The sequence below is a fragment of the Meleagris gallopavo genome, chromosome 2 (assembly GCF_000146605.3).
Source record: "Meleagris gallopavo isolate NT-WF06-2002-E0010 breed Aviagen turkey brand Nicholas breeding stock chromosome 2, Turkey_5.1, whole genome shotgun sequence".
NCBI lineage: Eukaryota > Metazoa > Chordata > Aves > Galliformes > Phasianidae > Meleagris > Meleagris gallopavo.
The window spans coordinates 8,000,999-8,026,227 of record NC_015012.2 but is presented as its reverse complement, the minus strand read 5'-3'; the positions used below and the strand labels follow the sequence as shown (position 1 = coordinate 8,026,227).

At 43.3% G+C, this 25,229-nt stretch overlaps 1 protein-coding gene across 1 annotated transcript in view; it reads left to right on the top strand.

Annotated features, from left to right (window-relative positions):
• The window catches only part of COMMD1 (copper metabolism domain containing 1), a 48,625-nt gene that overhangs the window by 11,515 nt on the left and 11,881 nt on the right, over positions 1–25,229 (top strand). The gene's annotated exons all lie outside the window — the stretch shown is intronic.

The window sequence follows — 25,229 nt, the reverse complement described above, 5'->3', positions numbered from 1 at the left end:
TTTTTTTAAGTGTTCAGCCCGCAAGGCAGCATATTAAAAAGAGTCAGCATTGGGGAGGGTCTCTAATGGTTGAGTTACACCAGCCTGGCTTACCTGGTCTGAAGTAATGAGGTGTGACAGCGTGAGAGAAGAGCATCATGCTCAAACCAATGACCTCTTTCAGGAAATTACATTTCTGCTCTAAGCAGTCATTCTGAATTATCTGCAGCTAATTTTAAGCTGCCTGCTTTTATGGAAATGGAGCGCTTACATTTCCACTAAATATCACCATGATGCTTGCAGGTTGCTGTAAAGTATGACTGCCTGGGAAAAAGCTGAAGCCCAGTCCAACTTAATTAGGCTGGAACCTGTTTCTGCCTTCAAATATTGTTGTTATCCAATGAGAATAAACATGATGCTTGACAGAATTGGCTTTTGTGTTACCCGCTGCTGTGAGGACTTGAAGAAGAGCTGTCGTCTTACTGATGGTGCAGGCACTGGTGTAACAGTGTCTTCTGATGTTTCCCTTACTGCCTCTTTCCACAATAGCAGATGCTGATGGAATCCAGTAGACTTCCATGTGTACTGAAGTGTACAGCTGAATCCTGGGTCACTTCGGCTTCTGTGTTAAACCAGTCCCTTGTACAAAGAACATGTGTCTTCATGGACTTCAGAAGAAAGCAAATATTACTGCCTTAGCTGTAGGGCCTGATGTTTGGTGAGGAAAATCCTATCCTTTGAACTGGATAATGATTAATGGTGGTTCACAGCCACCCTTCTCAGAGGAACTCTGTGGGCAGAACCCGGTTGCTTAGTTCATCTTGGGCCAGATGGACAGGCTGGTTTCCCAGCCTTCTTTCTAGGAAGCAGAAGAAAGGGGCAGCTCCTGCTTAACCCTGGGGGAAGTGCTTGAGTCAATGTCATTAATCTCTGTCTGCTGGGTGACAGCAATCTGGGTTTGGTTTAACTTGTAATTCCTGGGGTAAAATTAATGCAAGATATGAATGAAAGGACAAAGAAAACCTCTTTGAATAGATGAGTGTTTTTCTTAAGCCATACTAAACAAACCTGGACTTCCAGGACCAGAGCAGAGGTACTTACAAGTTTAAGCATGCCAAACACTGTGTGCCAGTTATGGTGCTGATAAGCAGTAACCCAGGTGTGCTGAAATACTGTAACTGTCTGAATATAGTGTGTGACCTAGCTGCTTTCTGTCATAGCACTTTGCTCTGCAAATGCCTTAAGTTGAGCTTGGTGGATGCCAGAGAAGAGCAGATAGCAGGCAGACAGTGCCCTTAGCTAAGGACGAGGGTTTGGGCTGCAGTGGAAACAGAGCTGTTTCAAAGACTTCGAGCTTCTGTCTCCGGGGGTTAAAGAGAAAGCTTTTCTTAGTCACTGCATACTGGAAGAGCACTTCTGCAGCTAAAGGTGGGCTAATCTCTCTGCAGTGGGAGCCTGCCATGCAAGGGGCTGCAACTCAAATCACGTGGAGAGCAGGAGAGTGGTGCTGTGCTCCAGGACTGTGATACAACCTCATCTTTTCAGACCCTTCTTGTGTACTCCCTGCAGCTCCCACTAGCAATCCCAGGAGATGATGCTGACCCATATCCTTGCAGAGCTCTTAGGATGGAAGGCTGAGCATTCAAGCAATTATACCTGCAAATCCCAAGGGGATGCACTGTCCAGCAGCTCTCCCTCCCCTACCCACTGCAGGACAGGGCTTTCTCATTCAGGTGAGGAGCTGTCAGTAGTGCTTTTCCCTTGTCATCTCACTGCTTTTCCCATCTGGCCTACCCAGTTTGAATGCAGTTCCTCTGCATGCTCCCACAAAGCCCTTTGCTTGGCTGTAGTTGTGTTTGTTTTCACTCCCACACTGTCACCGTTTCATTCGCTGCCCAGAATAATAAAGGGCTTGTTGAAAGGGTGCTGTTAAGTAGCTTGTTCTCTTCATTTGTTCCCTCTTATTACTGAACTTCTTTTTTTCAGTGTACTTTGAATGCAAAATTATTGATTTCTTCATGTTTTATTTTAATAATGTTTATTACTGGGGAGGCTCCTAGGCAAGCCATCTAACTGTCATAAAAATCCCGTAAATACAAATCAGTTATGATAGTATTGCAGTTCCTATTTCAGAGGTGCAGTCTGAGGACAAAAGATACAACTACAAAGATTTCCACTGATTTTGGCACTCAGTTTGGAAAACACTCAGACTGAGCTTCCAACATGGTAGTACAGCCAGAGTACATTTCTGATGGCACACCTGCAGCTGTGACACCATGTTTGGTGTGATGCTGCTCAGCAGGCTTTCCTGTTAAGACACAGCCCAGTTCTCCTGGTATTGCTGTTTTAACTATAAAGTCTTGCTTTTTCTCTTCCTGCAGCTTCCCATCTGCCTTGCCCCATGCTTTCCAGCTTCTGCAGTCAATGACCTGGGCAGAGCACAGTCTCAGTACGCAGCCCTGTTTCATTTCTGGCACGCCAAATGCCATGGATTAGTGGGATCTGGTTGTCACAGACTATTGCGGTGCATGTGCCAAAGGGCAGAATGTTGTTTAAGGTTGCCTGGCAACTCTAATTCCAGTGTTTTCTGTGTTTTGAGTTGAAAAGAATTTAAGATGCTGTGCTGAAAGTCCTGGCTCTGACTGCCCCTATGTATGCAAGAACCCGTGAGCAAATAAGTTTACCTAATGGTTACATGCAAATAAAGGCAGAACACTTAAGATATTCATGAGCCACCAGAGAAAATATTTCTGGGATTCTTTCTAGCCAAAGAAAATCTGAGTTGGAGGTAGAGCAGAGCAAAACATCAATGCCTCCCTGTCCAGAACCTGGGAAAGGGCTTTTAGTGCCTCTCTCTTCTTTCCCTGTTGTTGCAATGCAAGTGAAATGGCGCTTTTATCTCAAGTGGTTTCCCTAGATACTAGATACTTGTGCTCCCTGTCAGTGTATGTAATATACAGCTTCTTCCTCCTAACATCTTTTTTTCCAGATTTGGAAGTGCTAAGCGATAATGCTTCATACATAGTGACATGTAACCTTGGGTATACTGGATGCTGTCTGGACAGTGAAGTGAATCTATGGTTTAAATAAGTAGGTAACCATGGAGAAAAGCAATTACTGGTGTAGTAAGATACCTGTAATACAGTGGTGCATTTTGAAAACTGAGGCTGCCCAGCTGCACCAGAAGTACACCCTGGACAGGTGCTGCCATTCTTTTCCTGGCTAAAATGAGAAAATGATTCTGCCATATTAGAAAGCCGAGCTGGGAGCACACTATAAAGCAATTAGCCTGTAGGAATTACTTGGCACCGAATGCTCCAATGTATTCTATTAATAAGCTTTATCGGGTAGGTTTGTGCATTTGAGCTGTATAATTTTGTACATAATGATGCTTACAGTGAGAATCAGCTTTGTCCTTGGGATTGGTACAAACAAAACCCAGACTTGTTACCCTGGAGGTTTCACTAGCAGCAGGGCTGGGCAGAGTGCAGCATTGCATGTTTGCATTGTAAGCAAGCTGCATTTGCCATGAAGGATGCAAAGCACTCAATTAAAATGAGACATCAGACTATACAAATGATTTTGCATACTAGGGATCCATGTGGCTGTAAAGCCTGTGAGGAGACAGTTTTTTCTTTCTGATGTTTTTCCCCCTTTGGACTAGTGGATCATGTGGCAATCTCAGCTTAAGCAGGGTGCCATCAAAGGGCTGGACAGATTAACCAGACTGAGAGAACTGCTGGTGTGTGCCTTGGATGCAGTCTTTGTGTGTTTCATTTAACATTAGCTAACTGGAGGGTCATAATCTTTTTATAATCTTATTTTACTTCCCTCTGTACTTCATCTGTCATCTGTTAGCAGCCTGTACAAAGGTCTTCCTCTTTTGCCCTCTGCTCTCTAATAAAAAGGACTATATAAGTTTTGAGGATTGAAGATCAACATGTATGAACAAACGGGTCCATTTATTTAGAGAAGACTTGCTCTGTATGTTGCATGCTGAAATAGATTTATTTTTTCCCCTTTCCCCAGTGGTAAACATAATTCACAGTACAAGCATTGTTAATGCCAAGCGCCTGCCCAGCATCCTGTTGACACTTGATGGTATTTTTGAGAGAGATGAAGAGCAAGGTCAGCAGAGCGGATGGAACATCACTTCTTGTGCTGAAACCAAGCATGTTCAAGTCTGCTTTGCTTAATATTGTGAAGACATTTTGTCTCTCGTTTCATTCTCCCCTGTTCAAATGCATCTTTATCTCTCAGGCTTGCTATGTAGACTTGGCAGGTGTTAATTAGAGACAGACTAGGTGGAAAGCAGTAAGTCAGCTGCTGAGGAAAAGATTTAGTCTTTTTGGATCAAAGCAAAGTGCTCTGTGTATGCAGTTTATCCTTCTGGAAAAGCAGGACTTGTCACGTGTTTCCCGGGAGGACGTGTTTGAATATTGAAGTGATAGTGTAAAACCCAAACAGAAAATGTGTGTCTTCTACAATTATGGATATGTGACATTATTAAAATGTTGTGCAAGGGGGCGATGCACTGCGTAGTTAGATATGTGTGCTCATGGCAGGAAAATGTTTTACTTTGCAATGCTGATAAAGGCTGTGTACACTTTGTTTCATATGCAGGCACTTATTTGCATGAAGATTTGGCAGTAGCTGGGCGTCCTGGCTTTTCCTGCTCTTCATTTTGCCTCATCTACTTTCTCATCTCTGAATCTTTCACACCCTTCCAGTGCACTGGCTATTCCTGTACCTCACCTGCTCGCAAACAGACACACCTGCTGGCACTCAGACTTTCATCATTTTTGGAAGCCTGCATTTAAGCAGTCAGTAGCTGGTCCCTTTTGGAGGCTGTGCCCCTGCCAGCTTGGTGTACATGCAGCAACTTGCTGCATGTAGGTGTGCTAGGAGTCACTTAGCAGCTACTGGCACCCAGGGAGATTTCCAGGGTGGAGAAGGCTCCAAAGATAGCCAGGGAGCTTCCTGCAGGACTAGAAATCAAGTAGTTTCAATAGAAATCCAAACCATTAGAAAGAAGGGCAGAGATTTATTTTACTCATGTGATTAGTTGCGTTCCCGTTGACTTATTTTTGTTTCATGTCAAAAATGTCACATGTGCAATTACTAGCTTCCATGTGGTGCATTGGTCCCAGCATAGGACCAGGACAGGGATGGCTATTTCTATGCTGAGCATGGAGAAGGCAGTGTGGCTCTTAATCATTTGCTGGCTCATCATGGAAAGTGCATGTTGCACAGGTGATTGCTGTGGCAGCTCCTACCTGTCACTCCTCTTTTTGTTTGTCTCCTTCCTCATAGGTGTGCAGGGAAATGGAAATCCTTTACTTCTTTTTGGATGGGGGAGAGATCAGTCCCATATGCCTTGCTTGTGAGCAGCCAGCCTCATTATGCAGATACCGTTATGGGGTGTATTTGTGAATCATAGAATGGCTTGGGTTGGAAGGGACTGTAACTATCATCTAGTTCCAACCCAATCTGCCAAAGGTTCTATTTCTCTTCTAGCATATTTCATATTTTTTCTTGTTGCAGGTGGCTTAAACCTAGGGAATGTTGTATTTAAAAGGTGGGGAGTACTAATTGCTTATAACTTGCATCACCCTAGAACTATTTTGTCCCTGTGGACTTTGAAGCCTGTGGTCTTCATGAGGTTTTCGGGGTGCTAAAGGAAATCACAATATTTCTATCCCAGTTTGCAGGATCTCTTCTCTTGCAGGAAGGAATGTTTTTCTTTGGGCACTTATTTTCTTCCAGGCAAAGAATCAGAATCCAAAAGCAAGCCTCAGAGTTTGCCTTGTCTGAAACTCCTACAGATTCCTGGGTTGCTGTCATTGCGGCAGCACTGCAGTCAGGTACCATGGTGATCTTAACACTGCCACATCACCTGCATGTGCTTGTCAAATAATTTCTGCTACACTGCTTTGATGATTAAACAACAAATATGTATAATTCCCACTGCAATGTCATGCTACTCACTTTATAAGAAATCCATCTTTAATGGTTTGCTTACTGCTTGTCAAAGTCTTTTTGTCATATTTTTACTGCTTTAGCTTAAAGGAGAACAATTTGTGACAGGTGTAAAAATCTGCCTGTGTAAAAGCATTCTCACTAAGACACCAGTGGGCCCTTCTTTTAGGAATTTGTTTCAACAGCATACTGGTAAGGAACTCCTTCCTACTTCTACTTTGAAAGTAAAGATAGTAAATGGCACAGTATTGTCCCAACTTCACAATTTTCGTAGTTGTTCAGGAAGCAATTCTTAATGCTCTTGTTCTGAAAACCAAAACAGTATTTCCTAAAAAAACAAGCAAAATCTGTTGTGTTTGGACCTTAAGGCCATGACAACAGCAGCAGAACTGCTTCAGAATTGGGTTTAAACTTCGCTGTGGGTAGCAGGGGCTTCCTAATAGCAGCACCACAGCTGAATGAGGGTTCAGTCCTCTTTCCCTCTCTGCACCTTTCCCAGAAAGCCATTTGCTTGCTTCATAAAAAGAGAATTTTCTGCCAGATACTGGGCAAAATCTGCTCGCAGAAGTCCCCAGTGATTCCTGGAGGTGGCACAGGGGAACAACGACTTGTACGAGGCTCTGGGGCTGGAGCTGGAGGATTTTTTGGAAAGGGGAAGAGGCCTCTGTCTGGCTGCCTTGTGTGGCTCAGGGAGCTCTGCTGGAAGCTTGCTGTTTTCTGGCTGTGATGGCCCTGGATCAGCAACCACTTGGGTTGCGTGGCCCTCATGGAACCAGCAGTCCTGTCATGACTTCCTCTTGACCTGAAACACACGTTGGTTTCAGCAATCACAATAAGCTAAAAATTTATTTGGAGGCTATTAAGTTTGGCAAACTCAACAATGAGAACATTAACTGTATGAGCATACTGTAATACATAATTATTTTGCTTCTGTATCGTGGGTCATATAAGGGCCAAGAGGCAAGAAGCACTATAAACTGACTGCATACTAGGAAGTCTCGTGGGGGAGAAAGGGGAGAAACCACCAAATAAAATTCAGTTGAGCAGGATAGCCTTCTCCTGGGATGATGCAAAGGACATAAGCATTGAAATGCAGAAAATCAGAGTTCTGTGCTTACGTATCTTGCTTACATATCTCGTCATGTTGGCCCGACAAGGACTGGCTTTCAGTATGTGAAGAAAAAAGGGTCTTTTGATTTGGAGGGAAGTTACTTGTTTCTAATCTCAGGATTTAAGATTTAAAATAGTTTTGTTTTTTTTTTCCCCCCACTCCTTCAAAAAGAAAGCCATAGGCATGTCACCGTGGGTTTGAGGAAGGTAATTCTATTGAATTTCAACAGAAAGGACTCTCTTTCATCATGGCTTTGAGAAGCTTGAAAGAGGGAAGCTAAGTCATATTGGCAATAATTAGACTTATAACTTAAGAGTGATCTAAAAAAAAATCAGCTGCTACAAATACATGGAACTGATTGAACATAGCAACACATGAAAGACATGGAATGCTGTGCCTTTACTGTTCCTCAGTGGCAGTGTGTGGGGTCACGAGCTTGTTCCAGGGCTGATGGCATGTGTCACACCAGGGCCATGGGAGGAAGGCCTCTGCATTGCATTCAGTGATACGATGGTGCTAAATGCAACACGAGGAACGGAGCATGCCAGACATCAAGTGGTGGAATGGATGCCAGCTTCATGGCAGGAGAGATATAGAGGTGTTTGCAGCCCTTCCCATCCACCCCTCCTGCGCAGAACACGCAGCACCTGCCTGGGCCAGGTTTCAGTCAAAGCTCTATCTGTAAGCCTGTCCTCGCTCTTCCTCACAGTGCTCCAGCTGATAAATGACAAGTCCATGGTACTGCTGGCTTGTGTTTCACTAAGGGCGTAGCTGCATTCTGGCAATATCAGTTGAGCAAAGAGCTGTTTCTGTAATAGAAATTTTGAAAACGTTGCGCTGATGTGTTTGCTTTCAAGAGGACTTTCATTCTCACTTCTCTGTGTGATGCTTGATCTTCCTCAGGCTGGTCTCACCACACCGCATGTCTCTTTCCTGCTGCCAAAAACTTGCACTATTGTCTGAAAATGTGACTTACAGTGAATCGAATGGAGATGCTTGGATTTTTATTTGTTTCCCTCGGCTGAAGGGTGGGATTTGTTCATTTTTCTCCACATTTTGGAGCTTGGTGCATGGCACAGAGAGCACTTCCTTGGTGCTGCTAACACACACCTGTACGTCCTTGGAGATGGCCGCTGGTTATCCCCTCCTGTCCCATCTCCCCCTAGGCACACCAGTACTCATGCTTCCTATGGCAGCATTTCCCCACTGCTCCTCAGAGGGTCATACTGCACATGTCATCTGTTTGCTAGCAGTAGCAAGAGGCTTGAAAAAAAGGCTGTGCTCTGAAAGGAGCTTTAGTGAGGTGTTTCTTTGTGTTCTCTCACTGATGCTGCAGGAGCTGTGCCTGTAACATCATCCTTAAATAAAAGCAGGGTGTTTGCCCACTGATGGCCCTGGTGCTGGAGGAGCCTCTTTTCCTTCCATCAGTGTGTCTTTTACATTTGACTGCTCAGAAAGGTTTTAGAACAAGATGGGAATTCACGATGAATGCAATTTTGTGATAAAGGTTGCACATTTATAGTAATACAAATAATGGAAAAATACTCTTCTGTTTATCAAAGGGGAAAAGAGCTGGCTGAAGAATTTGTCCCTCTAACGTTCTAAAAGAAACAAAATCTTTGCACAAAAGCCAATCCCTACTTGCCAACAAAGTATTGCTGTACGTCTCCAAGTAGTTTTCTAAACTTGCAACCAAGGATGTGAACACTTCTGCAAAAAAAATGAAGGCTCTTTAATTTTTTTGTATCTCTTTATTTCTTCCGCATGAGTGTTATGGCTCTATTTACCTTTATTACTTAATCTTTGTCTTAAAGCGTGGAATAATTCATGTTGAATACAGCATCAAGATTTTAACAGCAAATACTTGTTACAGTAAGTTGACCTGTGTTGTCATGCTATGCATGTATTTGCATGGCCAAAAGAAACCCCAAACCTACCGGAAAAAGGTGGTGAGGTAATGGGGGATTGCTGAGCAGCATGGCCCTGTGTGGTGAGCAAAGCAAATTCTTGGCATTTGGCACTGGGACAGGAGGGAATTATAGCCTGCTGGTGGGATTGCTGCTGGCTATGGCTTAAAGCTTTGCCTTTTTGTCTCTGCTCTTCCCAGCACGCCCAAAGCGTTGCTTTCTGTAGTGTGTCTGAAGGACAACTGGCAAGTAAGGTTACATTCTTTCAGGACAAGTTCTTCTTTCAGGACAAGTTCATTGCATTTGACTTGGAAAAAAGAAAGTCTCTGCTTATCTCTAAAGTTTTAAATAAAATGCTTTAAATAAAAGCTGAAGGAAAACAATAAAGGAGGCAGTGCTATTTCTGTCATTTGATGTTCTGCCTACTGTCACACGTGCTATAATTTGTTGCTTCTCATGCAGTTGAAGAACACTAGTTTAATGCTCAGGGCAAAGCATTTTGCAAGGTGATTTTGTGTACATATTCATTGCGAATACATGGGTGTGCACATGTGCATATAGCCTGGGAGGAGGAATAAGTGCTTTCCCCAGTCCTGGCCATGTGTGTGGTTGTGGGTCAGACACTCACCTCCTCTCTGCTTTCTTTATAGCAAGGGAAGAGGCGTTTTCCTGCAGAGCTTGGCCACTCTCCTGCTGTTTCATCTTGAGGTGCCTCATGAAGGAAGAGCAGCAGTGAAGAGAATCTGGTGGAGAGCTGGAACAGTGCCTCTTTTCTTTGTGGTATTTAAATTTAGTGCCTTTTGGCTTTGCTACACTAAAAACTTAGACCTAATCTCTGAAACCTAGCTTGCCTTACGGTGATCTGCATAAATCAAGTATTCATCTTGCTCACATGGAAAGGAAAGGGCCTTCTATTGTGTTCTTGGCTCTGAACTGAAGTCCTTGTTCCAGTGCTTGATTATAAAGTCGCATCACCCAAGAAAGGCATTTTTGTCTAGCACAGAGCAGGAAAGGCTCAGCCCTGGCAAGCAGCACAGCCCTGCCAGCCGGGCAGCATCTGGGCACATTTGGTGCTCAGTGTGTGCCTTCAGGGCTAGGGTGTTGTCTGACAGGGGCAATTCCCAGCATCATCCTGCAAACTCAGCCATCACAGTACTGATGTGTGTGGTTGGTTTACAGATTGCTTCTTGGAAAATGTTTTGGAGCTGGCTGTATTTGTGCAGGGAGAGGGCTTGTTTTACCAGTGCTTCCTTTGCTCTTGATAACTAGTGCTGTTTGTGGAGTTAGTGGTTGCAGGCAGTGTTGGGGAGTCTTCCTTAGGCTGCAGGGTTGCACAGAGATGCAGTGAATTTGCACAGCTCCTGGTTACGTAAAGGTGGAAGTGACCTTCTTGTTCATTGGAGTTCACACACCAACACTAAATAATATCCCTAAACAGTACTGAAACCTTCCAGGTTTTACTAAAACTTCACCTAGGCACAGCAGTGCTCTAAAATGGATTGAAAAGGACTACAATGATCACCTAATTTCAACTCCCTGCTATGTGCAGGGTTGCCAGCCACCAGACCAGGCTGCGCAGAACCACTTCCAGCCTGGCCTTGAATGCCTCCAGGGATGGGGCATCCACAACCTCCTTGGGCAGAAGTTGGGTCAGAAGTGAGAAGGGAGACCCAGAGCACCACTATGAGAAATCTCAGGAGAGTTTTGTCTTCAGCAAGTGGGAGATGGAGCCCCAGGAGGTGAGCGGTAGCAATGGCACTGGATGTGCTGTGTTGTCCCATTGCAGCTGTATACCCCTCCTGCTGTTACCTTGAGAAGTTGTGGATGCTGCAACCTCTTGTCTCTTCACTTAGAAATCTTCAAGAAGACTGCAGTCTCTGTCCTTCAGTGGTGTTCTTTCTTCTGGTTCTGCTGGGTTGACATCTCTCATGTATGTTCTTGCACTGCTGCTTAATGTTCAAAGGTGCCGCGTGTTCTAAAGCTGTGTTTTCTTTCTGTCCTGGGGTGGTTGCTCCTGTGTATTATAAACAACAGAAGAGCAACTGGAGGTCAGATAGACTTTCTCATACCATATCCAGTCATTTGTGTATGTTTAGGTTTTCATTCTTGTGTTGAGAAAGTGAAATTTTGGACATATCTCCTTCAAAAAATGCATCTGACAACTGTTTGGGAAAGTTTGCGTCACAGAAGTTAGTGGCAAACATTAAAAATAAAGATTACAAATTATTTTTAGCTCTTGATGTTTCTTCCAAGTCCTGGACATCTTGCCCAGTGACAGCACAGCACTGGGCTCTCAGCATCACATTGGTTTCAGTCCTGTGTGCGGGGGTTGCACTCCCCAGACAGACCCTGTGGACAGCAGGCATCGCTGCATGCCCAGTCTGATGGGATGTGTGTCACAGGGTGATGAGCTTTGCTTTCAGGAGTGGGTTGGAGTACATGTGGGGACCTTCCTGTCCTTTCCAGTGTATTTGGTTTCTTGTGGCATCCCAGCTACAATTCTGGATGTCTCAGAAATTCTTCCTCACTTGTATTATTCTCTTAGAAATATGCTATCAGTCACATGAGCTTCGTTTTTACTTGCCTTCAGTGAAGAGCTCGAAAAGAGCATTAATCTCATCACTTCTTATAGCCAAAGAGATTCAAGGTGCTAAATCACTCTGACCGCTGGCTTCAGCAGAGCTTTGATGGAGTTGCTGGCTTGGTTGTATCCTCCAACACATACACTGAGTGTGCTCACTGCTGCTGGGCCTTGGTACCTGCATGGCTCTGTGTGAGCTTGACAGGGTGCAACACAAACAAGTACTGCAGTTGTAGGATGCTTCTGTGAACAGAGAGCACTTGTAGCTAAGTAGCCTGTGTATAGTTTGCATCCAGCAAAAGCTATGTTTTATGAAATCATCAACCTTTTAAAGAGAAAATTATGACTTTGGCATTCACACATTTTTTTATATGCTTGGAATGAAAGTAACTACTTCTAAGAATTCACTTTATTGCTTTAGAGAGAAACCTATAGATTGCAGAAGTCTTTAATGATTATGGTTACTCAGGAAATTTGAAATTCATTACAAAAGTAGAAAAATATTCCAATGGTTTGTGCTGATTTTGTTAGTAAGCTTTGCAGCAACAATATTTTTTTATCCCTTCAAGTGATACTTAAAATTGTTTGCGAGTATCCTCTGTCTTTAAGGAGGGAGACACTGGTGTGCTCAGTGTTTATCCAGCTGCCTTCCCACTGCTCCTGTAAGTTCTTAAACCATATGCAAATAGCCACTTACACTTCATTTTACATCATTTTAATTGCAAGTGTTTCTTCTTTCTCTGTAATTCTCTGCCTTCAGGTATTGGCTGTTCTCCCAGTTTTCAGGCTTTTTCTGGAGAGGTTGAATGACTCGTCCCTCGCTTGCAGAGATGAATTAAAAACACTGCAATAAATTCATGTTAAGAATCTTGTGTTAACAATTTCTATTTCTGGCTGTGTAGTAGGTGGAAACACATTGTGTACACAAAGAGTATTTCTCACTGGTGTCGTCCAATAAAAGCAGTAGCTTTGGGGCCAAAATAAGCAAGCCTTGGAACCTGGAGGTGAAGTTTTGTCAACAAATGAGCTGTTTTAAAATAGTGCAGCAGATGGACACAGTAGGCTGGCAATCTGCAAATTGAGGTTGATTTCCAGGATTTTGAGGGCTGGGATATCTATTCTGGGTGAGATGCTCAAATCCCACCGTGACACTGGCCCTGCAGGAGTAATACACTTTTAACAAAGGTTCCCGTGGCATGTTTGGTGTAAACAGAGCATCAGATTTTATTGCCAGGAAATACCCTGGTAGTAGCAGAGGGAGTCTTTGAAACATGGAAATTTATGTGAACACTGAACAATACTCAGGATAAATGCAGGTTGTTCAAGTGTGGATGTTTTTATGAAAAGCCTTCTGGAAAGGTACTATCTTCTCATGCGTTTCTTCTCTATTTTTCACAGCCTCTATTGCTTACATATTTGCAATCTGGGCTTTGTTCTGGAGTTTATTCATGATGCTAACTTCACAAACGATACCTGTGATCACAGAATCATGATGGTTGGAAAGACCACTGAGATCACTGAGTTCAACAACCAACCCGCCCTCACCATGCCCACTGACCACCGCCCTCAGTGCTAAATTTCCATGGTTCTTGGAAACCTCCAGGGGCAATAACTCCACCACCTCCCTGCTGCGAAGGCCTTCAACGTGAACACCTGATAACTCATGAACAGGAGCTGAGGTTGAACTTGGGTTAGGATTGCTCAGTTCTGCTGGCTGCTGTGTGTCCTCCAGCCCTTCAGTGGTTGGTGGGCTGACTGACCATTGCTGGCATTCCCTTTGGAAGCTTCTTAGCTCTGGCTCTTGCACTGCTCCCAGCTGCACCTCTGCTGGGAACCCTTAGGTTTGACAGTTGTCACGAATATAAAACTGCTATTTTTGTTAGGGAAGCATGAAGTTTTGAGAATAATGAGGGAGTGATGCTTATTAAACTGGATAATTTGTTTTGGTCGAAGCTCTCTTAAGGACGAGCTATTTTTAGAGCTGATCTGAGGCACAAGTTAACAGAGGTGTTTTGAAGCTTGCTCAGACAGCAGTATGGATTGTTTTACCAGCAAATGTGAAGGGCTTTGTTTTGTTCCTTGCAATTTGTGTTTAAATGCTCTACCGGTGTTCTTGTGGACTGTAGCTGAGATGAGACGCAGGATGTCAGTATTCAGGGAAGCTACCAAGGGAAATGTATTCTGCACCAAGAAAGCAGAATTGAGAGGGCTGGGGAGATGTGTCCTGCCCTTTTTCATGTTTACTGCCCAAAATAACTTTGTTTTTTATGTTACAGAATATTGGTTTATAGAATTTGTTAATAATGCAGTAGGTCATCTGTTTAAAAACGTGAATGAATAAACACAATCCAGATGCAAAATCAGCCCTAATTAATATAATAAACCTTTTATTAGCGAATTCCTCAGACCTCTGCTTCTTAAATTTTTAAAAACAAGTATCTGGATAGGCGTAAGTATATAGAGCTGTACAAAGGCTGCAGCTCTCAGGTCATACTAAGATCATTTCATAAGTACAGGAGGAGGAAGTCAAGAAGGCTGCAGCCAAGGGGAGGGCCAAACCCCAGTAGAAGCCCCAGTAGGCTGCAGCCCAAAGGCTGTCCTCAAGTGAACCCGTAGTTTTCTCTTCTCTTCCCTTACACACTCCTTAACCCATTTTGCTGAGATTGTCAGACTTAATGGTTCATGGTGAGCTTACTGGCAGCATCTTGAAAGCTATTGCATTGGGTGCTGCATTGATTATGGCATGGAGTGCCTCACTCTGTTAGTCGTTAACCTGCTAAACTGCCCAAGATCGACAAGTAATGAGTGTACTCTTGCAGTGGTTTTGGTTTTGGTTTTTTTCTAGAGAAAAAAAGTACTGGTTGCTAATTCAAGGTAATAAGAAAAACAGGCCTTTAGAGCTTCAAAACTTCTTGTTCATGAAGCCTTCAAGTGGGAGTGAAATGCATTGGAGCAAGGCACTACACATCAGCTTAGGCGTTACACTGGCACTTGCTTACTCTATAGAGAATATGCAAATCTCAAATTAATCAAGATTGCTGGAAGTAATAGTAGAAATTTGTAATCTCAGGTTTGCATTTAGTTTATTTTTCTTCTTTTTTTTCTGTTTATAATGAATTTGGAAAGTGCACTTGGATTAGAAGTCTAATTTCAAAAGCACACACTGTAAAAAAAGCCCTATAAAGCAGGAGAAAACTCTTTATAAGGTCAGAAGCCTTCTTCATGAGGTTTGATGCCCCCACCAGGAAGTATGCATGGTTAAGAAAAACAAAACTCAAATATAAGTGAAAGGGACTTAAAATTCCTCCAGGCTTTTGGAGGCAGTTCTTGGATGCAATTTTTCATCTGTACGTTTGAGGATCAGAAAGATTCCTTGGCCTTAATCTTGGGTCTTTCACATCTTTTCACCTTCCTCCAAGTTTTCAGGTGCAAAGCCTGTTTTGCAGCTATGAAAATTAATCCATGCCTGAAGTTGTCCATTAGCTGCTGTTTGTCAGCTTGTGTTGCCCCTTGCTAAACTGTGACTTAGGAACGAGTCCAGTCTTTGTCCATTGAAGACCATTGATTTGTGCAGTTCCTCCTTGCTTCCTGAAGTTCCTAAAAGAACTTGTGGCTTTGTTCTTAATGGAAATCAATCTGATTTGATAGCTGCCATCCTTAATGGATGATGAATACATATAAAATTAATATAAAACTCACTCTGAAGGAAAAAGGCGAGTGTTGCAAAAACTTCTATGCTAACATTAATTCACTGCCAATTGCAAATAGCATCTCTACTTTCTCATCAGCTCGTCTCAAACATTTAATGTTCTTTCTTTTACAGAGTGGGAACCACAGTAACGTTTTTGGAAGCTAGATTATAGTTCAGAGCAGATTGATCGTGGTGAAATCCGTTTACATTCCAGTTTCCTCTGAAGCTTATGTAACAGGTTTGCAATCTTAGCCAAACTGTTCTCACACCAAATGCATTACAGCATTATGTAACGGAGTGTGATGCTGTACGTAAATTTTTTAAAGCAGGAGCTGGATAATCCATGACCAGAACAGTAAGGGCATTAGAATAGAATGGAAGATGACTGACTGTTAGTGGATTACTGAATTTCTGATTTTGAAACTCTAAAGGTTTGCCCTTTGGACTGACATCTGTTTCGAATAACTGAACTGGCTCAGGCATTAAATCCAAAGCTTAATGGGAATTTCCTTGTTGTTTTAGTTCCCAAGTGATTGCTGTATTCACCTTATCAAGATTGGGGTGTTTATTGTCTTCTGCAGTACATATGAATACTGCAGAATATCAAATTCGGGGGATAAAGTTTATCCTTGATTACGCAAATAAAATATGCCTATGCCCCACTCTTCTCTTCCAGTTACTGGGGTGCAGTGTATGTGCTTCCTGTCTGTGCTTTTCCTAAGAGCTGCACACACTTGCCTTGAGCATGTTGGGTTAATCGAGAGGAATCTTCCAAGCAGCAGCTGAACCCTTTGGATGTTTCACACACAGGTTGCTCCAAAGCAAAAGCGTGAGGTTGGTTTTCTTAGTTTTCTCTCATCTCTTGCAATTGCTTTAGGGATTCCAGGATAAAACCCATTCCATTAGACATGCTGATAACATTTCTCTTTTCTAGCCATCCAACTGCTAATGGAAAGCAACAAGGGAAGATTAAGAGGAAGAAAGAACTTTTTTTTTCTTTTTCATTGTAAGTGCCGTTCTTTTCTGTTTGGCTTTTCTTTCTGCTGTCATTGCTGAAATCCCACAGCTGTTGTGGTAGGAGTAAGTGCTACATTACAATGTAAAAAGTATAGATGTTTTCCTGGTTTCCTAAGTATTTCAGAGAGAGCTCTGCATGGCTGAGAGGTGGGTGGGAGAAATTCTGGGGAGGAAAAGAGAAGAAATCTCAAACCTGAGTTAGTGCAAAACATGTACCCAAGGCTTTTCTAAGGAAGGAGTAGTATAAGCAGAATGGGAGGTGATGTTTCTTACTTGCAGTTCTGGACAAGTGGGGAGATGATGCATTAATGAGAACATCTATGGGAGGGAAGCTTGTGGTATTGATGACATGAAGTAGAGACTGAAGTGGTAAATGGGAAGCTGAATTTCTTGCATGCAGCCTGAGAGGTGAGATAAGAGGAGAACCTACAGAATACAGCTCTGGGTTGAGGTAAGAATGAGGAGGAATAGGAAAGAAGCACAAACCCATAGGTCTGACCAAGCAGCTCAGTCGCTTAAGTGACTCCAGGAACACCTAGAGCATGGGAATGAATGAAGCAAGACAGGATGGCTAAGCAAGTGCCCAAGGCAGTACTTGCTCTCTTCTTTCATTTTTCCCCTTTCTGAGCTGGTTTTGTGATCTGGAGTGTTGGATTTAATCCTCAACCAGCTACTTAGTTAAATTCAATTCTAGATTGCAAAGCAAAGTGTGATGTTCAAGTCAACAGAAAGAACAGTGAGCATCTCTTCTGATGCTTCATTATGTGTTTATAAGGTTTCTGGGCTTTTAACACTGGCATTAGAGCTGCTGCTCGCTGTTAGAAAATGTCAGCAATTGTGCAGTCATTACCTCAATGTAAAGAAGTTACTGAGGTTGGTGTTTCAAATATGAATCAAATCTACCATATTAAAATGATTGTTTGGGGGGCAGACTCTCTCTTCTGTGAAAAGGAGATGCAAAACTGAACTCCACTGAGGGTGCTTCTTTTCCTTATTGTATGGCTGCAAATTGCATTTCTGGCTGTCTGTGGAAGTCCCAGAATACCTGCTCTGAAACATATGAAGACAAGCAATCAAGGAGAGAATTTGTGGCCAAAGGAAAAGGTAGACCACAGACTAAGCTCAAGGCTCAGCATAAGCTGGCTCAGTCTAAGCTATAAAAAAGAAGGAGACAGATTCTTTAGCAGAGTGTGTTGTGACAGGACAAGGGAAAATGGTTTCAAACCAGAGATTTAAACTGGATAGAAGGAAAAAACATTATACACAAAGGATGGTGAGGCACTGGCACAGGTTATCCAGAGTGATGGTGGATGTTCTGTCCCTGGAGGCATTCACAATCAGGCTGGATGGGGCTCTCAGCACTGTAGGTGTCCCTAGTCATCGCAAGGGTTTGGACTAGATGGCCTTTACAGGTGCCTCTCAACTCAAATGATTCTATGAAATGGCAAATTAGGAAGTACACTTAGGGAATAGTATCCCATAGGCTGCACAGACCAGATTCCTCAATGCTCCTTGGAGGAATAAACCAAAACTTTTCAGGTAAATTCAGACCTGCGTGAGCAGCTGTGCTTTTTGCTGGCTTTGTTTGGGAGCTGTCATCTGTTGGTGTGCGTTTCTGTTTGCGGTAAGGTCTGTATAGCAGAGTGTCTCTGTGATCAGTGAGGGAATGAGAGGGTAGTGATGTAAATGAAGCTCCAAATATACATGTTAAAGCTGCTTTTCTGGCCATTTTACCTAATAGCAATAAATCACATTGAGCAGAGTGCATCACGTGTCACTGTGGATACAGCTGTTCTGAGACAGAAGGACTTCAGACAGGGCTCCTGGCATTCAAGACCCAGGTACCAGGGTCCTTTTGCTACTGAAGTAGGGTGAACTGTAAACTGTAGTAGGTGAGGCTGTGGAGACTAGAACATAAATGCAGTCTCATTGTCATAGTCAGGTAAAAGGGTTATAGATGGAGAAAAGTATCATGTTTTGTTATTTAATGACAAGAAATGACCTCAGTTCTGTTTCTGGTAATACACTATCCTCTAGATGTTTTGTGTGGAAAAAGTCTTACCCTAGTTTTAAACACTAGATCTTTTCTAATTACAACTTATTTGTTTTTCCAAGTAACTATTTCTCTTAAGCTATTATTTTAGCTACTGGAGTCTCTTCTTGTTTTTTAAAAAAAAGTATGTAGCTTGAGATTTAACTTAATCAGGCCAGTAAGTAAGAATTGTTTTTCAGTTTCCTTCCCTTCATCCTGTGTGTCAACAGCTTCTGAAGGGGATCTACATTTTTATTGTCCTGTACTGATGAAAATGTCTCGAGTTATTATACCCACTACAAAGGGTGAGCGATGGTCTAGATGGCCTTTATTGTCCTTATCTTGTTCATGAATGATTCAAAGAATAGTATCCAGTTCCTGGAAGCTCTAGGGCTTCATTTTTAACTTTGACTGATTGTTTACTTGAATAATAAGTGATGATAACTTCAGTGCAGTCCTGAGGCACCCGGATCATTAATGGCTCATCATAAATTTAGCAACAGTTAAAAATACACTTCCCCACAATTCTTAAAAGTCCGCATCATTTTGCTCACAAAGAATATATCACTTACTGTAGGAATAAGTGGAGATGTTGCATTTACTTAAAGTTTCCTATTAATAACCATTTTGAGAAACACAGTCCCAGGCATCCAGAAACAAGTAATAAAAAAGGAATTGCACTCGAGGACTGGTCCACATGGAAAATGAGGGTTTTTTAATTCTGTCCCATGAAAAAGTAATGGACAGTGACCCCATAGCCTCTTCGGCACAAGGTGATAAACTGTACTGCACATATACAGCTCTATGGTTTTCAGATTCTTCTGCAGTGGTCACACTACAGTTAGTCTCTTACAGGATCATTGACTCTTTTGGAAGGATGTTGGAGATTTCATCACATGCATTCTTCAGAAACAGCCCTGGAGAACCATTGGAGGAGGGAAGACTGTAATTCACCCTGGTTAGTTAACATGTAGAACAGACTTCCAGCAAGGGAAATCATTCATTGCTTCTCTCAAACAGCAACCAGACAGATTAGTTCTCACCAGTACTTCATTTCTTTCTCTTGAGAGGAAGTTCTGTAGGGCCTTGTGCTGCCTGATCTTCACGTGCAGTCCCAATGTTGCTCAAGATTTGCTGCTGGGTCTCATTCTGCTAGTGGTGCAGGCTGTAAAGATTGATGTCTGCTCATCTCCCAGTCCCGCCTTCCATGCCATGGGGCACTGGGTGCCTCTAAGCAAACACGTGGGACTGGGAGAGCTTATTGAGGGCAGTTCTGCATAGAAGGACTTGGGGGTCCTAGTGAACGACGAGACGGACGTGAGCCAACAGTGTGTGCTTGCAGCCCAGATGGCCAATGGTATCCTGGGCTGCATCAGCAGAGGGGTAACAGCAAGGTGGGGGATGGGGGTTATGCCGCTCTGCTGTGCCCTTGTGAGGCCCCATCTGGAATATTGTGTTCAGATCTGAAGCCCCCAGCAAAGAAGGATGTGGAGCTGTTACAGAATGGGTCTAGAGGAGGCCATGAAGATGCTCAGAGGGCTGGAGCACCTCTCCTATGAAGAAAGGCTGAGGGTACTGGGCTTGTTCAGCCTGAAGAAGAGAAGGCTCTGAAAAGATTTCATTGCAGTATTTAAAAGGAGCTTATAATCAGGAGAGAGACCAACTTTTTACATGGTCTGATACTGATAAAATAGAGAGAAATGGTTTTAAGCTCAAACAAGGTAGATTTTGGTTAGATGTTAGGGGAAAATGTTTCTCTTAGAGGGCGGTGAGGCCCTGGCACTGCTGCCCAGAGAGCTGTGGGTGCCCCATCCCTGGAGATACCCATGGCCAGATTGGATGGACCCTGGGTGGCCTGGGCTGGTAAGGGGCAGCCCTGCTCACGACAGAAGGTTGGAACTTGATGGTCTTTAATGTTCCCTTTCAACACAAGCCCCTTTGTGATTCTATAATATACAAGCCCTTAACTTCTTTCCAAATTCTGGCTCCTCAGGTGCCATGGGGCTCGTGGTCTACTGAAACTTGTCTCCTTTCAGTGTACTCTGTGCATGTCCTTCTGCAGCTCCTGAGTCTATCGATGTGTTGGTGTTGTGATTAAAATAGAAAAAGCATAGCCAGCCCTTAGCTTCTATTCCCTTCATGGGCTTGTTTCCTGTCACTGTAATTTGAGCAGAGGGGAAGATGCTCTGCACACTGCAGCATTTACATGCTATTTAAACCCATTCTTCCCCTGATCCTAAATACAATCGTTATTTCCCCCACTGTCCACACTGACTGCAAATCACATAAAGGCTGTTGTGGTCAAGCTGTCTGAGGCTGAGTTTACAAGGTGATATTTTTATTTCAGAAAGGTCTCCACCCATGTCCTGATCTTAGCATATCCTTCATATCCTAAGATATGTCCTCTTGAAGGCTGAGAGCTTTGGTGTGGTTTGGATGAAGCTTGGAGGTTGTTTTGTGGCTGGAACAGAGGAGATCTGGAATTCTTCTTGCAGATAGCACTGGCATGGTGGAAACTTGGAAATGAAGGCAAGGAAACATCTCCCTAGTGTTTGATGCCCTGCCACATGGAACTGAACAGAACACCGTGCCCATATGAACAAATGTACAAAGGCATATGTAAGACAAAGTGAGTACGTACACACACACTGCTCAGTCTTTGTTGGCTTTTGCTCTTAAGACACCCTGAAATACAGACTAGACATCTTAAGTGTGGAGGAGGCCAGTGAGCTATCACAAAGGAGAATGTATTCAGGGCAAAACACAGTGTTGTGTGAGTAAATTGCTAACTGATGCGCCTGGGTGAAATGAAGCAAGATCACTGTCACTATTGCAGGCATCTACCCAGCTTGTCTGATTTCAGCATCACCAGCATTCAAGCCTTTTTTAAGGTCAGTACTGCCATCAAGTTGCAGAAGACTGCCTGGTGGCGCAGTGAAATTTATGAAAGCCGAGGATGCAGCAGCCCCAGGTCAATGAAATGCTCCTTGCTGGCACAAGAGAGGTCATGCAGCATTTTGCTGACGTTTCACTATTCCTCCTCCTGAAGAGTTCACCTCTCTGTGAACTTTTGTGTTTGCCTGGGGAGTTGTCATTTTTCTAAGTTAGATTCAAAACTGCTGAGTCAGAATTTCCTCAAGGAAATTGCCACTGAGGCAATACTTTCTGTGTACCAAGATAACCCTATCAGCATACCTGCCCAAGAGAAATTCAAAGAAAACTGTTGAACAGTTTGCCCGCTCTTCCATCTATCTTTTGCAATGTGTGACAAGATAAACCCAGTGAGCCTACAAAAGAACAAGTCTAAAGTTGTCTGCAACCGTTTTATTGTTCACAATTAATCAGTGTGCTAAGATCAGTATTAACCCCTTCAGAATAGCACAGCATTCAACTGCGTGTCAGAAGAACTTCTTCCACAAAGCATCTGTGGGGTGCTTTTTGGCACAGATGTAGTGTCCTGGTTTTGTCACAGATGGATCAGGTTCAGCAGCTTGGTTCTGTTGCCTGTCCTCTGTCACTCCCAGGCCACGAGCTGGCAGGAGCACAGCCTGGTTCTTTGTGGAAGGCTATACAACAAGTGTTTGTGGTGCCCTGTGTCCTCCTGCCCCAGTTGTGCTGTCCCAGTGACAACAAACAAGCAAAAGCCAGCACCAATACTGCAGTGGTCCGAAGTGAGGAGCTGAGTTCTATAATGTCAATGTAAGGTATTTTATAAGTGCTTAATTACAGCCCTTTGTTAAGTGGTTGTGTACAAAAGTAGCACCAACTCCATTAAATGGGAAAACTGGTTTCTGATCCAGAACGCAATTTATTGGTGAATTGAGTGGGAGAAGAGAAAAATGCCATATTGGTCTCCTGATTATTTTAGCAGCTCATTATAGCAAGAACACCTTATTCATAAGCCATGCTGATATTTTAGAAAATACCACTGTAGTAAAACTTTCTTTACATGTCCACAGCTTGGTTCAAAACCTGCTAATTGGGCCTGTGGGGATGAAGGCAGTTCCAAATATAGAGCTGCTTCCCAACGTACTTGATCTCAAGGTAATCCTTTTATCCAAGGAAATTAAGGTATGTTTCTGTAGTGGCCAGTGGCACGTTACCAAGTCTACAGTAGATCACAATTAATGCAATACAGCCCAACATGCCACCATGAATGTTCTTTCTTGGAGCTCTTTTAGCTATTCTTCAAACTCTGTTTTAAATTTATGAGCAAATTTAGCCCTCCTAGAAATGAAACACTGCATAATAAAAAGTGAAACAGTGCTAATTCCAGCCTTTGCCGTGCAGTTCTAGCAATACCCCTCTCCCTTCATCTGCAGTACTGCTGATGCACAGTCCTGCCTTCTGCCCTAAAATGGCTCGACAGGCTGGTGGAAGTTAATCAGTGTGGATTTTGTGGTACATGCAAACAGCAGCTAACAAGGGCTGAACCTAGCCTTGTAATTAATATTAGCCAAGATAAGTTCGCCAGTTTCCGGAGGGAAGGCAACTGTTCTGCTGAGGAGGAGTCATTTGGATCTTGTAAACCTCTCTGAGGTTTGAGCTGTGAAAATTCACAGGAGATAGAAAAGATTTGAGTGCTGAATGGTCACTGAAAATCCCCATTCAGTTTCCAACAGTGAATCCCATGATAGCAAGCGAGAGAAGTGGTAGGAAATAAAGCTAGGCAAAATAAAATAAAAAAGCAAGTTCAAATGTTTTGGTTAAAAGTACAGCAGACAGACCAGCAATCAGCACAGACCTGTAGGCTTGCAAGTTCGGAAGGTTTGAGGACACTGGCCTACTCAGATATTATATTATATATCCACTTCAGTGTAGCTGCCTAAAAACAGGCACCAGCGCTCAGTACTGCACATTCTCCTCTTCCTGTTTTCTTACAGAGGGAGTGACTTTAGATTTTGTACGACAGCTCTCACAGAAATGGGGAGGATGTGGGATGCATCCTTTTCCTTGCAGCCCTAAAGCAAGAAGGATGACCTCACGTCTGCCAGGGTTACAAACTGAAGTTCTGTTGATGCAGGAGAGCAGGGCTGTGGTGTTAAGGATTTTGTGTCAGTGAGAAATGTGTGTGCCGTGGGCCTCTCAGCTACTTGCTGATGTCCAAGCCATGAGTCCTGACTGAAAAGTGAGATTGCTGCTGTGGATAAAAAGAAGAGAGAATTCTGCTCTGCATCAAAGGTGCAGAAAGCTCAATGAGTCATTCATATCATCTCCATTTTCTTCTGGAGAGCTGGTTATGTTCTTTTGTAACACACAGCCCTCTCCTTCCCTTGTTTGCAGGGAGAAAAGAAAGAAATAGCCAATTAAATATCTGGTATGGAGGAGCTGTAGCCTCTCTTTGTGCGGGAGTATCTCCAATTCCCACATGCTTATTTTTACATTCAGTTTCCATATGCTGAGTGGTTCACACATTAATTGTTAAATGGCTGCTCTGCAATTCAGTTATGGAAATGATTCCTGCTTCTGCACCACTTGCCCTTGAGTTGAGAAAGAGAGGTCAACCAAAATTAGATAACTTTCCTCTGAATCTTTTCTCTTTCTAAAAAAAGATGGTTCAACATAGTGCCTGTCAAGAAGGCTATGAAGTGCTGGGCATCAAAACAGTCCTTGTGGCAGGGCTGGTTTTGTGAATGTGTTATGAACCAATGTCCTGAGCTCTCCTGATGAGTCTTCCAGAAAGACACAGCAACATGCAGTGCTTTGACTGTAATGCAGGTTTCATATTTTAGCCCTGCCTGCATTCTCTTCATAGAAATGAATGTGGAAATTGCAGCATCAATAAAGCAGAGTTGTAATATTAGCTGAGCAAAGGGAGCTGTGTGGGCAGAGCCTTGGGCTGCTTGACTTCAGTGGGATTCTGTGCAGGCACAAGTGTCCTCCCACGCTGAGCTCTGCAGGGCTGGAGCTGCAGCTTCAGCTTTCATCGTGAGCCTTTGCTTTTCCTCTCACACAGGGAAAGAAAAGAGGAGTTGAGCATCATGCAGCAAATATTAGAAAGCACGTACTCTGTGTTTAAAAGAAAAAAAGGAAAGCAAATGGCAAGTCTGCAGCTTCTGCACTTTTTCAGCTCTGTTCTGTCAGTATTGCCTTCCCTGCACGCGGTGCCACTATTTCAGTGCGTTGGAAGCAAGGTCACCAAAGCAGCACTGATTCCCACTAGCCTTAGTGGGCTTTGTGCCGTGCTCAGCAGGAGCTGCTGTTGCAGTGATAAATCTGAGTGCGAGGTCTGTCCCACTCAATATGGGGCTGCCCTGCTTCTCGTGGGAGGCTTCTGAATTAAAAAAGAGCACTTCGCATTCTAGAACTAATCAGGAAAAAACAGAGTGGTTATCAAAAATGAAGCAAAACCACTCTTTTTCCACTTTGGCTTATTTTTCCTTTGTAAGTTCATGCATTCAAATTATTAAAGAGAAGCAATTGTTTTGGTCCCACTGAGTATTCATGTTTGGAGTGGCAACAGAACTCCTGAGTATCCCTCTTGTCCCCATAAAATCTATTTTCAGACCTTTGGAAAGAGTGTAGATAGATGTCCTGGAAGCACCAAAAACAAATGAACAAAAAAGCCTCTTTGGCCTAAGTATATTACTGTGCTATATATTTTAAGAAGAATCACAAAACCCTCAGCTGAACGCCAGCCCGTGGTAACACCGTTTTTGTGCTTTCAGATGAGCCCTTCTGTCCTAATTAGAGTGACGGTTCACTCTCTGTTTAGTGGCCCATTTGTTTGCCATTCTGGGTCTGTGTGACTCACAGTGTGCTGTGGCAGAGGCTCCGTGTTTTGTCAGGCTGTGATGCTGCTGCCACTGCTGCGTGTACAGCATCTGCTGGGCCAGCCTTCGTGCTCTTCCCCTCTAGGTAGTCATGTACCCTGGAGGAAATTAATGCCTGGCACTGCTGTGTTGCTATAAACACAGCGGGGATGGATGTGA